The following is a 13,424-nucleotide window of genomic DNA, read 5'->3' on the forward strand; positions in this document are numbered from 1 at the left end:
AACTATATTTGAAAACTCTCTAAAATTATATTTTAAGCATAATATTACTATTATTTAATTTAAGTTATTATAAGCATAATATATGCTAAACCAACTTAAATTATATTTATAATAGGACCATCCTAAACCGGTTAATAAACCAAAAACAATACTAAACCAACATGAACCAATACCTGATTCGGCGAGGAAGGAAGTGTTTCGGGATAAACGCTTGAATGGTTATTAACTGTAATGGTTTGATCATGAAAGAGTTAGTATAATTATTAACAATAAAATTATGGATTAGATTAATTTAAATTTTTAAGAATATCTTTAAGTGTATGAAAAGCAATTCAATTCTCATGAATAAGTTTGGTTTTTGGAAGTTTCGGGTTTCCCAACAATGAAAAAACAATACTAAACAAACGTGAACCAATACCTGATTCGGCGAGGAAGGAAGTGTTTCGGGATAAACGCTTGAATGGTTATTAACTGTAATGGTTTGATCATGAAAGAGTTAGTATGGATATTAACAATAAAATTATGGATTAGATTAATTTAAATTTGAAAGAATATCTTTGAGTCTATGAAAAACAATTCAATTCCCATGAATAAGTTTGGCTTTTGGAAGTTGCGGGTTTCCCACCAATGAATCCACCTAACAAAAAGTTTGTTGTTATAAAAAATCTACTTCAAGGTCATTAAAGGTTTTTGGGACGGCAAGAGTTGATGGTTGAACCATTTTTTTGCTCGAGTGCTTTGAAGTTTTCCTTGATAGTGTGAGGTTGATGTTGATGGAATAATGAGTTTTATATTTTTTGATGTAAAACTATATATTTTTTGATGTAAAACTATATATTTTTTTTGTTTAATGTGGTATTTCCATTTTTATATAATTTACTACCATTTTAAGATAGATGTACATTTTATTTAATGTATTCTTTCCATTTTTAAAAAATTGTGCATTTACTTATTATTGTATATATAATTCGTATATTTATATATTTATAATATTTACTTATTATTTATTTTTCTATATATTGTTTATTTCTCTTTTTATACTTTATATTTTGATAATATCTATATTTTATATTTTAAGATATATGTTTAAATCTTAATGTATTTTTCCATTTTTAATGTAAAACGGCAATGTTTAATAGAAGAACTTGGACAAATAGTCAAATAGTTATATTTATGTTTTTTTTATTTTTTTATAAAATGGTAATGTTACATTATGGAGATAAGCCGTTTTTTTTAGTGAAAAAGGGTAATCTTACATATCTTTAATGTAGTTTTTCCATTTTTTATGTTGTATGTTTACATATTATTGTTATTTTAAATGTAAAATGGTAATCTTACATATGTTTAATGTAGTATTTTTATTTTTTATGTTGTATGTTTATATATTATTTATTATTTTCGAAATTATATATAATATTTTTTTTACAAAATAATAATGTTACATTATGGAGATAAGCCGTCTTTGTTTAGTGAAAAATGGTAATCTTACATATGTGTATGTTGTTTTTCCATTTTTTATGTTGTATGTTTACATATTTAAAAAAAAAAAATGTAAAATAGTAATCTTACATATGTTTAATGTAGTATTTCCATTTTTATGTTGTTTGTTTACATATATTTATTATTTTTGAAATTATATATAATGTTTTTTTACATTTTTTTATAAAACGGTAATGTTATATTTTGGAGATAAGCCGTCTTTTTTTCAAGTGAAAAATGGTAATATTACATATGTTTAATGTAGTTTTTTTCATTTTTTATGTTGTATGTTTACATATTATTTATAATTTTCGAAAATTAGTAATATTAAAATGTAAAACTATATTTTATGCCACGTGTCATCTTTCGGAAGAAGTTTTTTTTGCTTATGTGGACGCTCTATGGAGCCTCAAAAGGTCTGTTTTATTAGTATAGATTTTTCTATATATTGTTTATTTCTCTTTTTTATACTTTATATTTTGATAATATCTATATTTTATATTTTAAGATATATGTTTAAATCTTAATGTATTTTTCCATTTTTAATGTAAAACGGCAATGTTTAATAGAAGAACTTGGACAAATAGTCAAATAGTTATATTTATGTTTTTTTTATTTTTTTATAAAATGGTAATGTTACATTATGGAGATAAGCCGTTTTTTTAGTGAAAAAGGATAATCTTACATATCTTTAATGTAGTTTTCCATTTTTTATGTTGTATGTTTACATATTATTGTTATTTTAAATGTAAAATGGTAATCTTACATATGTTTAATGTAGTATTTCTATTTTTTATGTTGTATGTTTATATATTATTTATTATTTTCGAAATTATATATAATGTTTTTTTTACAAAATAATAATGTTACATTATGAAGATAAGCCGTCTTTTTTTAGTGAAAAATGGTAATCTTACATATGTGTATGTTGTTTTTCCATTTTTTATGTTGTATGTTTACATATTTTTAAAAAAAAAAATGTAAAATAGTAATCTTACATATGTTTAATGTAGTATTTCCATTTTTATGTTGTTTGTTTACATATATTTATTATTTTTGAAATTATATATAATGTTTTTTTACATTTTTTTATAAAACGGTAATGTTACATTTTGGAGATAAGCCGTCTTTTTTCAAGTGAAAAATGGTAATATTACATGTGTTTAATGTAGTTTTTCATTTTTTATGTTGTATGTTTACATATTATTTATAATTTTCGAAAATTAGTAATATTAAAATGTAAAACTATATTTTATGCCACGTGTCATCTTTCGGAAGAAGTTTTTCTTGCTTATGTGGACGCTCTATGGAGCCTTAAAAGGTCTCTTTTATTAGTATAATGTTATATTTTGGAGATAAGCCGTCTTTTTTTCAAGTGAAAAATGGTAATATTACATATGTTTAATGTAGTTTTTTTCATTTTTTATGTTGTATGTTTACATATTATTTATAATTTTCGAAAATTAGTAATATTAAAATGTAAAACTATATTTTATGCCACGTGTCATCTTTCGGAAGAAGTTTTTTTTGCTTATGTGGACGCTCTATGGAGCCTCAAAAGGTCTGTTTTATTAGTATAGATTTTTCTATATATTGTTTATTTCTCTTTTTTTATACTTTATATTTTGATAATATCTATATTTTATATTTTAAGATATATGTTTAAATCTTAATGTATTTTTCCATTTTTAATGTAAAACGGCAATGTTTAATAGAAGAACTTGGACAAATAGTCAAATAGTTATATTTATGTTTTTTTTATTTTTTTATAAAATGGTAATGTTACATTATGGAGATAAGCCGTTTTTTTTAGTGAAAAAGGATAATCTTACATATCTTTAATGTAGTTTTTCCATTTTTTATGTTGTATGTTTACATATTATTGTTATTTTAAATGTAAAATGGTAATCTTACATATGTTTAATGTAGTATTTCTATTTTTTATGTTGTATGTTTATATATTATTTATTATTTTCGAAATTATATATAATGTTTTTTTTACAAAATAATAATGTTACATTATGAAGATAAGCCGTCTTTTTTTAGTGAAAAATGGTAATCTTACATATGTGTATGTTGTTTTTCCATTTTTTATGTTGTATGTTTACATATTTTTTAAAAAAAAAATGTAAAATAGTAATCTTACATATGTTTAATGTAGTATTTCCATTTTTATGTTGTTTGTTTACATATATTTATTATTTTTGAAATTATATATAATGTTTTTTTACATTTTTTTATAAAACGGTAATGTTACATTTTGGAGATAAGCCGTCTTTTTTCAAGTGAAAAATGGTAATATTACATGTGTTTAATGTAGTTTTTCATTTTTTATGTTGTATGTTTACATATTATTTATAATTTTCGAAAATTAGTAATATTAAAATGTAAAACTATATTTTATGCCACGTGTCATCTTTCGGAAGAAGTTTTTCTTGCTTATGTGGACGCTCTATGGAGCCTTAAAAGGTCTCTTTTATTAGTATAGATTGACGAATAACGACGGTTTTCATATTTTTTCTTTATTTATTGCTAAATCAAATAAAATACTTATATACAAAACGTGCTTTTTGTCACGCCCATATTCCTCTTTTCGTTACTTCCTTATCGATTATAGTTATATATGACTACTACTATTGCTTAACCCAATTATTTGGAGAAGTAATAAATAAATACAGAAAGTCTATTATTTAAAAAGCTCTCTTTTAGATTCAAGGTAAAGAACCAGCCCGGTCCGTCACGAAGATAATTACACGTTTGCCCAGACGGTTGCTCCAGCTTGCAGATGAGAATCTTTCACAATTCGTTATTTTCTTTATTTATTGACGAATAACGGTTAAATACAAACGTGCATTTGTTGTGTTGTTGTCACGCCCATTTTCTTTTGGTTATTTCCTCTTATCGATTATACTGTAGTTAGACGACTATTGCTTCTCACTCTTAAATATATATTCCATAAAAAAAAACAGCAAAAAGAACTCCCAATCGATCTGAAACATAATATGAAAGGCCTATGCTCCTTCTTCAGTTTCAAAACCATAACTCAGAATTGCACCGTATGGAGTGTCACGAGCCAGTGCTGAGTTCGATTCTCAAGTAAACATAATCAACAACCAATATATTTCATTGACATTATCTCCCTTTTTGTACATTTTCGTTGGCTTTGGCGGATCACTACATTGCTTCATCGGAATTGGTTTGTGGCTAATGACGTTCGAGAAAGAGGGGATACGGTGGATCTGAATGGCTGGAAATAGATAGAAAGCAGAAGTAAAGTGATTTCCGTCTAATGTGAATGCGCTTCCATTAACTGAGCACGAAAGGATCAGATTGTCTACTGTTCAATAGGTTTCGCATCAAAATGTTGATTGAACTATGGTGAGGACTTCGATATTTTTGACCTATTGGCTATACTGTTTTAGATATTTAGTACATAAATTGGTTTTTGTATGGTTGTAGGGCGAGAGGGACAAGAAGTGTTGAAGATGGCACTATTGGTGCTTTCATGAAAACGTTGATTAAATTCTAAGACAAAGTTAATTAACAGAGGTACATATTAGTAGCTATATTGCAGTATTTGCAATACACATTTTCAGATGTTTGATATCTCAATACAAAATGATAAAAGTAATGATTTCTCAACTCTTATGTATCCTCTTGAGTGTCGGGAATAATAGGCACTTAGCAAATTCATCAATGATTTTATATATTTTCTAAGGTGATGTTTTGAAGTAGTTTCGAAATATATAACTTTAAAGGATGGTTAAAAAAACTGAAATTTGAGAAAAAAAAATCTGCAAACTTCTCTTTGTTCTCTTCGTCTGTTCTTTAAAATAATGTCTGACTATCCATATATGTAGATCTCTTACCATGCTTTCAAATTAACATGTCTTTTTGTCAATAAAAGTATTTAATCAGACTTTCAAGGTTTTTTCAAGTCTGATTTTGAGCATATCATTTATATCATATAGATTTAAAAGGTTAAGTAGCATATATTAAGTGATAAAGATCATTTATTGTCTGTTAGATGCTGATTTATTTACTGTTTTATTTGATTTATAATATTAGTTTTGTAGATAGATGTAGGTACTGAATGAATTACTGAATATAATAAACCTAAGAAGCATAAAATTGCACGTCAAGAATTTGGAAAAATACCGAAAGAAAAAACAAAAAAAAAAAGCAAAAAAGAAAAAAACTTTACGCTAATAATTATATTCAACGGGCTAAATAAGATCAATGTAAAAAAAAAAAAATCTAACTTCACTTTACATTATTTTGTATGTTATACACTTATACTTCTGATAAAACAAAGTTATACATGTTATTTTTAGTTATATATAACACATGAAATCTGGTTTTATTAGTAAGCAAAAATATTCCCATGCATAGCATGGGCTGAATACTAGTTAATAATAATGCACTATTATGTGATTGATCACAAATTTCAAATAATTGAATTTTTATTTAGAATAATAAAAATATTATTTATTTGCAATGATATATTTTTTTTAAATGGAGAAATGGTTTATGCTGGTAGAATTCTTCCAAAAAGCCGATCACATCGACCCGAGTTTCGATCAATTTGGTTATGTTTTCGTTCTGTGAACCGGACGGTTAACCGAAAAAAAAAACCCTTTAAATCTGATGATGCCGTACTCATCCGGATTCGCAAGTTAGTTTCTCCCGATGTTCTTCTGGTCCAACAGCAGTGAAACAGGGCCCATATCTGGCCCAATAACTAGCGTGACCATCTTTTTCACAGTGCTCTTCACCGCACCATAACACTTTCTACGGTCTACTCCGTCTTCCTGCCAGCCAGTTAAACAAAACCTCACCGCTTTGTTGGAGAGACTCCATCTCGATATCTCTACGTGGTATGTACTAGAAGATTCCACGTGTGGATGTCTTTGATACCACGCAGAACACTCTTGACATTCTCTCTCACCTCCTCTCTTCTCCGATCATCTTCTCCCTTCGTCACCTCACCTCGCCATCTTTGCTTCAACTCCTCAATTCAATCTTCTTCCTCGGATATGCCTAAAAAGCAGGTGGGGTACTTCTGCTTTTACAATATTTCCATAAATTTATATCCTCTATTTTAGCAATTTCACAAATTTATCTAATTTCTATATCATCTCTCTAAAATCTGTACCTTTAGGGTTTTGATTGTAATGCGCAGCGAATAGAACGTTAGTTTGTGGTGCACTACTATAACTATGTGTTTTTTTATTCTCTGATTACTGAGAGTTAACTTGAGGACTTGACCTTTTGTTTGTGGTGGCAGATAAAGCGAGCTCAGGCTGATCAGAAGTGGCAAGTAAAGCCGAAGATGGATGCTCCATCTGGATCCAGTAGTCATCGTTCTGTATCCGTTGTTGCAGAGGCAGTGAACAAACAGTTTGGTGGGTTGAGTCTTGAGGAAAGCAACACTAATAATGTTCAAGTATGGATGCCTAAGTCATATGGCACCGTTAGCGGATCATCTTCGGCATCAAAAGTCAGTCTTAATCAGAGAAAATTCTAAAAAAAAGGTGATTTCTTGGAAGATTTTACCGTGGACAAGTCGAGTTATTGTCAGGCTCAGATCAGAGCCACTTTCTATCCAAAGTTTGAGAACGGATGATTGAGATGGTATCTAAGGGGTTGGCAACGCTGGAGGTATAAATAACATTACATACACTCTATATGTGAATATACCTCTTTTGACACACTGAAGTTGTAATTTACTGACTTTTTGTAATTCTCCCTTTTTAGGTATCTCTTAAGCATTCAGGTTCTCCCTTTATGTATGCCGGTCACAGTGGTGGAGCATATGCAAAGAACAGTTTTTGTAATATGTAAGCTCATTTATTCCTAACGAGCTTTTCACAAATAATCATAGACAAAGCCAAAACCAGTAGTGAATAAACCCATACTCAAGATTTAGATTTGGTTTATGCTCTTCCTTAATTTTTCACTTAGAGCACATATTGCTTTGTCCATCTTATGAATTAGTCATGCCCAACAGTATTTCTTTTGTTTTCCTGCTGGTTGCTGATGGGAGTGTCGTTTTATATATATATATATAGATTCCAGACACTTAGAAGCTGTAGTGGAGATAGATTTTAAAAACATTGTGATGAAGCAAATGCGTTTTACTACTACATTTTTTGTTCTTTTCATTTCTGAAGCTGTTATGAGTATCTTTCTGGTGCTTGCTCTAACTTCAATGCTTCATTTGCAGTTATACTGCGGTTGGTGTTTTCGTTCTTTCGCGGATATTTAGGGAGGCTTGGGGAACTAAGGCGTCAAAGAAGGAGGCAGAATTTAATGATTTTCTTCAGGTATTTCCATGGACAGAACCTTAAGCAATCAAAATTTTCATATGATCAAGGCTTAATCAATTGCCAGAACAGGATATCTCATAATATGTTATCTTTCCTCAGAAAAAATGGCATGTGTATATCTATGGAACTGGTAACAGCTGTTCTTGGAGATCACGGTCAACGCCCTCTGGATGATTATGGTGAAGTGTTTTTCTTTTATAGATGTTCAGAATCACTGCCTTTCAAAACTATGTAGTATATGATAGAAGTCAAATAAGCCTTCTAGTTAAGAAATGTTGATTTGCATCTTGCAGTAATAATGACGGCTGTTACCGAGTTAGGTAACCCAAGTTCTATTCAACTTCCGAAATATTTGCATTTTGCCGGAAATGGCGTCTACCAACAAATCACGTTTGGCTGTTTTTGACAAGGTAACTTAATTAACATTTAGCTAATGTCTTGTTTGTTACAAGAATTTAATGTTCCTCTAGTTAGCTTTTTGATATCTCTGAACAACCTTGCGTGGACAGCTTGAAACAGGCACGCTCCTGTCGGCTTACTCAACTTATGTATAGTAAGACTATGCTGATAGAATCTGGTTGATGTATTTGCTAGTCCAACTCCATGAAATTCAAACGTTAAGAGATTTTGTGGTTCTGCTAGGAGCAGCCATATGCTGATATGATTGGATGAACACACTGTTGGAAGAATTTTTATGTATATTATTATTAACAGTTGTGGTTGCGTGTATTTTTGTGAAGGAAATAAGTGACCTCTTTTTTTTTTGTTTGCTGCATTTGATGCACTCTGTGAAGAAGGGACAGCAACCTCAGTCTGTAGAGCTCTTGACGAAGTAGCTGATATTTCAGCCCCAGGTAATGTTTTTGTCCTTTTTCTAGTCATGTGTTTTTCTGTTTGAGAATTCCTATTAGCTTTTCGAAGATTTCAACTTGATGAAGTTCATTGAGTGATTCTGGATGAAAATGAGCAGCCTCCAAGGACCATGTGAAGGTGCAGGGTGAGATATTAGAGGGTCTTGTGGCGCGTATAGTGAGCAGTGGGAGCGCCAGAGATATGGAAAATGTCTTGAGAGATCATCCTCCTCCACCCTTTGATGGAGGTGCATTATCTTATCCTTGTTTATTTTTTGCGTTAGTTTCATAATATTCCATGCTATTCAAGTCCATGTAGATATTTAAAATTTTCTTTTCCTTGTTTTTTTTTTCAATATTTCAGCTGATCTTGATTTGGGACTCGGTTTAAGAGAGATATGTTCTACCCACAGATCTAACGAGGAACAGGTTCGAAAACTTGTAGAGTGTTTTTGTGTTTTTTGCTGTCATCTCTTAGTAAAAGATTTCTCATTCTAAGAGAGGCCTTTTTTTCCTTTTTGTGGGTGTTGTTGAGTAGCAAATAAAAGCACTTTTAAAGAGTGTTGGCCCAAGCTTTTGCCCCAGTGACTTGGACTGGTTTGGAGATGAATCTGTAGACTCGCATTCAAAATGCTTACAACTTCAATCTCAGCCTGCAGATTATTCAACTAGTAAACTACAGGTAACTTGAGCTCTGCGTATTTTTTGATACATTATATATATATATATATATATATATATATATGCATCTTTCACTTGTAACGTTCTTTCATGTCATTAATATTTACCAGTTGCCATGCTTTTATGTGTTTTTGATGAACAACTGAATATTTTTATTCAACAGGAAATGATACGCTTGATGAAGGAGAAACGTATGAGGTTATCTTTAAAGACTTCGTAAATAGCTTATGCCTTTTAGTTTGATAGAACTAAGAAAGGATTGATTTATGTTTACTCAACCCTACAGTTACCGATTTTCCAGGCACACGCCTGGCTTGTGGCCTTTATATCGAGGTAAATATACTTTGTTGCTTATTCTTTAGCTTTATTCTTAAAAGACAATAATTATACACCATTTTCTGATTCATTTGCTAGACTTGATAACGTTGTCTCTACTTTCTGTAGTTCATAGTATTTGTGAAAATTAACTTTCCTAGCAAGTTTAATTAACATTGGTCTCGCTAAACAGAGAATAATTGGATATTATATTTTGTTACTGATTCTCTTTGAGTTTTTCGTTTTCAGGTTTCTTTGTTGATATTAATTTGTTCAAGTCAAACAAAGGGAGGGACCCGATAGCTCTGAAAAGCAATGATAATGCGGTCAAAGATGCCAGTGAAAATAGTGGTCAACAAGGAAAAGATGGTTTGGCTGATAATGTTGCTAACTTAATGATCAAACTGAAGTTTCTCACATATAAGGTATTTTTCTCTCTCAAGGTGGTCTTCTGGCTAGAGGAATTTTTGGTTTGTTGCACTTTATTCCTTTTTTCACCTATAAGACATGTCTTCGTTTCTTTGACAGTTGAGAACATTTCTGGTCCGCAATGGCCTATCAATTCTATTTAAAGAGGGGCCGGCAGCTTACAAAGCCTATTACCTTAGGTGAGCTGCTTTCTCCATGTGAATACATATAGATCTAGAGAGAGTGATGGCTTTTGCAATCCTGGTTTCTGGTTAGCATGCTTTGAATTGTAAATCAAAATGGGTTAGACTAGTTATTGATTGTGTATCTAAAGAGAGGGAGCACCGGGGTGGAGATATTGGCGGTTCTTGATGTTATCAAGCTGTAATTTGATTTTGTTTTTTAAACATTGTTTTTGTATCCAGGCAAATGAAAATATGGGGTACTTCTGATGGAAAGCAGAAAGAACTTTGCAAAATACTTGATGAATGGTAACAGAATCACTCTACACATCTAGACTAACCTCATCTATTATTATTGGAACTTTTTTCAAAAAAAAAATACTCTGTTTCTTTTAATAATATTCAGAAGTGCGAACATAAAAAGAAAGTGTGGAAATAAGCAGCTATCTTCATCAATATATCTAAGCGAAGCTGAGCCATTCCTAGAGCAGTACGTGAAACGGAGCTCAAAGAATCAAGTTTTGATAGGGTCTGCTGGGAATCTAGTGAGATCTGAGGACTTTTTGGCCCTTGTTGACGGTTATCTAGATGAAGAAGGGGATCTTGTGAAGAAAGAGGAAGTGACACCAGCGACTCCCGAGCCAGCTGTGAAGGAAGCTGTCTATGAGGGATTAATTGTATTCTTTCCAGGTATTCCGTTGTTAAATTGTTTAAAGATGGTAGTCGTTATTACATTTCTAATAGAAATTTAGTTGATTGTTTTGGTAATTCAGATAATAATAATAATCAATACAATACTAAAAAGGAGATATCTAGACTTCTTAGGGTGTCCACGTAAGCATGGAAATTCAAACCAATCATAAGTCAATAATAAAAGAAGGATCTAATACGTTAAGATTCATCTCTAATGTGTGTCTCAGGAATACCTGGATGTGCTAAATCTGCACTTTGTAAGGAGTTATTGAACGCCTAAGGAGGCCTTGGAGATGACCGGCCAGTGCATACTCTGATGGGTGATCTCGTCAAAGGTATTTAAAATTCGGGATTTTTTTTCCCAAAATTGTTATGGTCTCTCAGTTGTGCTATGCCTTCTCATGATATGTTCTACATCCTATACAGGAAAATATTGGCCAAAGGTTGCTGATGAACGTCGTAAAAAGCCTCAATCAATTATGTTGGCTGACAAAAATGCCCCAAACGAAGACGTCTGGAGACGGGTAACTAGTCCTACGCTGAGAATCTGCTACAATCACCGTCTTCTTGTAAGCTAGCATCGAGTAGATTCTTATCAGAAACATTGCAAATTTTGTTACCTAAGTTGCTTTGTTGCCTATAAGTTGTTGCAACATAATAATAATAATAATAAAAAAAAAAAGAGGGATCATATTGTTGCAAATCATAATAAGTTGACTGAAATAATTTTTTGAATTAACCTGCCTTTAATATATATAAACATGGATAGGTTGTATTGTGGAACTAGAGAATGCCCATATCAACATTTAGTTGCTGAACTGATATCTTTTCCACGGTCCGTGTCTCTAAACAAGTCTCAGTTCATTATAATTATTGTGTTTTCCTTTTAGATCGAAGACGTGTGTAGGAGGACTAGGACTTCTGCAGTTCCAGTCGTTCCTGATTCTGAGGGTATGTAACTGTGTATCAATACAATGATGATTTAATATGCCTCGGCGCATCTTATGTATGTACTCTCTGCAATTGTTTTTTACATTACAGGAACCGAGTCAAATCCATATTCACTTGATGCATTGGCTGTTTTCATGTTCCGTGTACTTCAATGAGTTAACCATCCGGTATGCAGTTGCATCTTGTACACAGTTTATCTTCAGCTGTATCATCCAAATTTGATCGTGAACCTGTATGTGTTAACAAGCTGTTGTTTCTTTTGTATGCAACGAATATTGTCAACGCAACAATAAGATCTTTTCTAGAAGGAAAGAAGAAACGCATAGAAGAAAAACTCGAACGTGCTCACGTGACACTTGCCCACAAGAGAAGCCACGGAGTAGCAGCTGTAGCCAGATACGGTGAACACTTGAACAGAGAAGTGCCCGTAGAGCTCACCGAGCTCATCTTCAACGACAAGATGGCTGCGTTTACAGCTCATGTAGGATCTGTAGACGGAGAGACCATAGTCTCCAAGAACGAATGGCCATATGTTACATTGTGGACAGGACTGCAGAAGGCGTTACTGCAAAGGAGGCTAACGCTTTGCCTCAGCTTTATGCAGACGACACGACGATAATTAATTGCTCGTGTAATCCTGGGATATTCTTTACCAATTGGTCCGCTCTTAGTTGGGCCAACTACTGGCCCATGGGTTTTCAATTAGTTGGTTAACCTTATACAGAAAATGCAAAACGTGTTAAAACTTAAAACTGATAAATGGCGTATGCTGCAGACAATTGGATATTCATTCTATCAATTGGCCCGTTCTTAGTTGGGTCAAATACTGGCCCATTGGGTTTCAACCAAAGCTTCGTATTAACCTTTATAGAAAAAAGATGCCAAAGAGCAAAACGAGTTAAAACTTGATAAAGGGCCCGTACAGGTTCAGTTAGCTATTTTAGATGTTTATTACAATTCTGAAATATATAAATAAATAATATTTTCAAATCCCACACTGAGTAAAAATACAGTATTTTGTTTTCTGTAAATTCACCTAATATATTCGTGTCAAAATTGTAAAACTATACAGATGATAATCTCCGCTCAGGCGCGGAGTAAGTTTTTATAATAATGTTTATTTATTAAAAGGTTTTAACATTTTGTAACACTACAATCTTTATCGATTATAAAATGACGAATACAAATATTGGTCTCTTAAATATATCATCGTTGTTGAAGAGTTAACGTATTACATCTTATTTTAATTATTTTTAAAACTTCACGTCCACAAAAAGAAATTGAGTTTTACGGCTCACACAAATCTCCAAAACAAAATAGACAACATCGATTGTATAATGACGAAAGAAAATCAGGTTTTCTGCTCTCGATTTTTTTACTAATGACTTTCCATAAGTGATTTCATTTTCCACCTCTATAAAATTGTGATTTCGTTCTCGTCTTTGTTTCACTGATATGAGTTAAGTTTTTTTTAACTTCTTATATGAATTCAGTGAATTACATAAGTGTCAATTTAAAAAGTTGGACATTTGTAA

At 31.4% G+C, this 13,424-nt stretch overlaps 1 pseudogene; it reads left to right on the plus strand.

The window, feature by feature from the left end:
* The first annotated feature begins 3,909 nt into the window (after positions 1-3,909).
* On the plus strand, positions 3,910-12,734 carry LOC103843838 (annotated as a pseudogene).
* Positions 12,735-13,424: the final 690 nt, after the last annotated feature.

The sequence above is a fragment of the Brassica rapa genome, chromosome A09 (genome assembly GCF_000309985.2).
Source record: "Brassica rapa cultivar Chiifu-401-42 chromosome A09, CAAS_Brap_v3.01, whole genome shotgun sequence".
Classification (NCBI taxonomy): domain Eukaryota; kingdom Viridiplantae; phylum Streptophyta; class Magnoliopsida; order Brassicales; family Brassicaceae; genus Brassica; species Brassica rapa.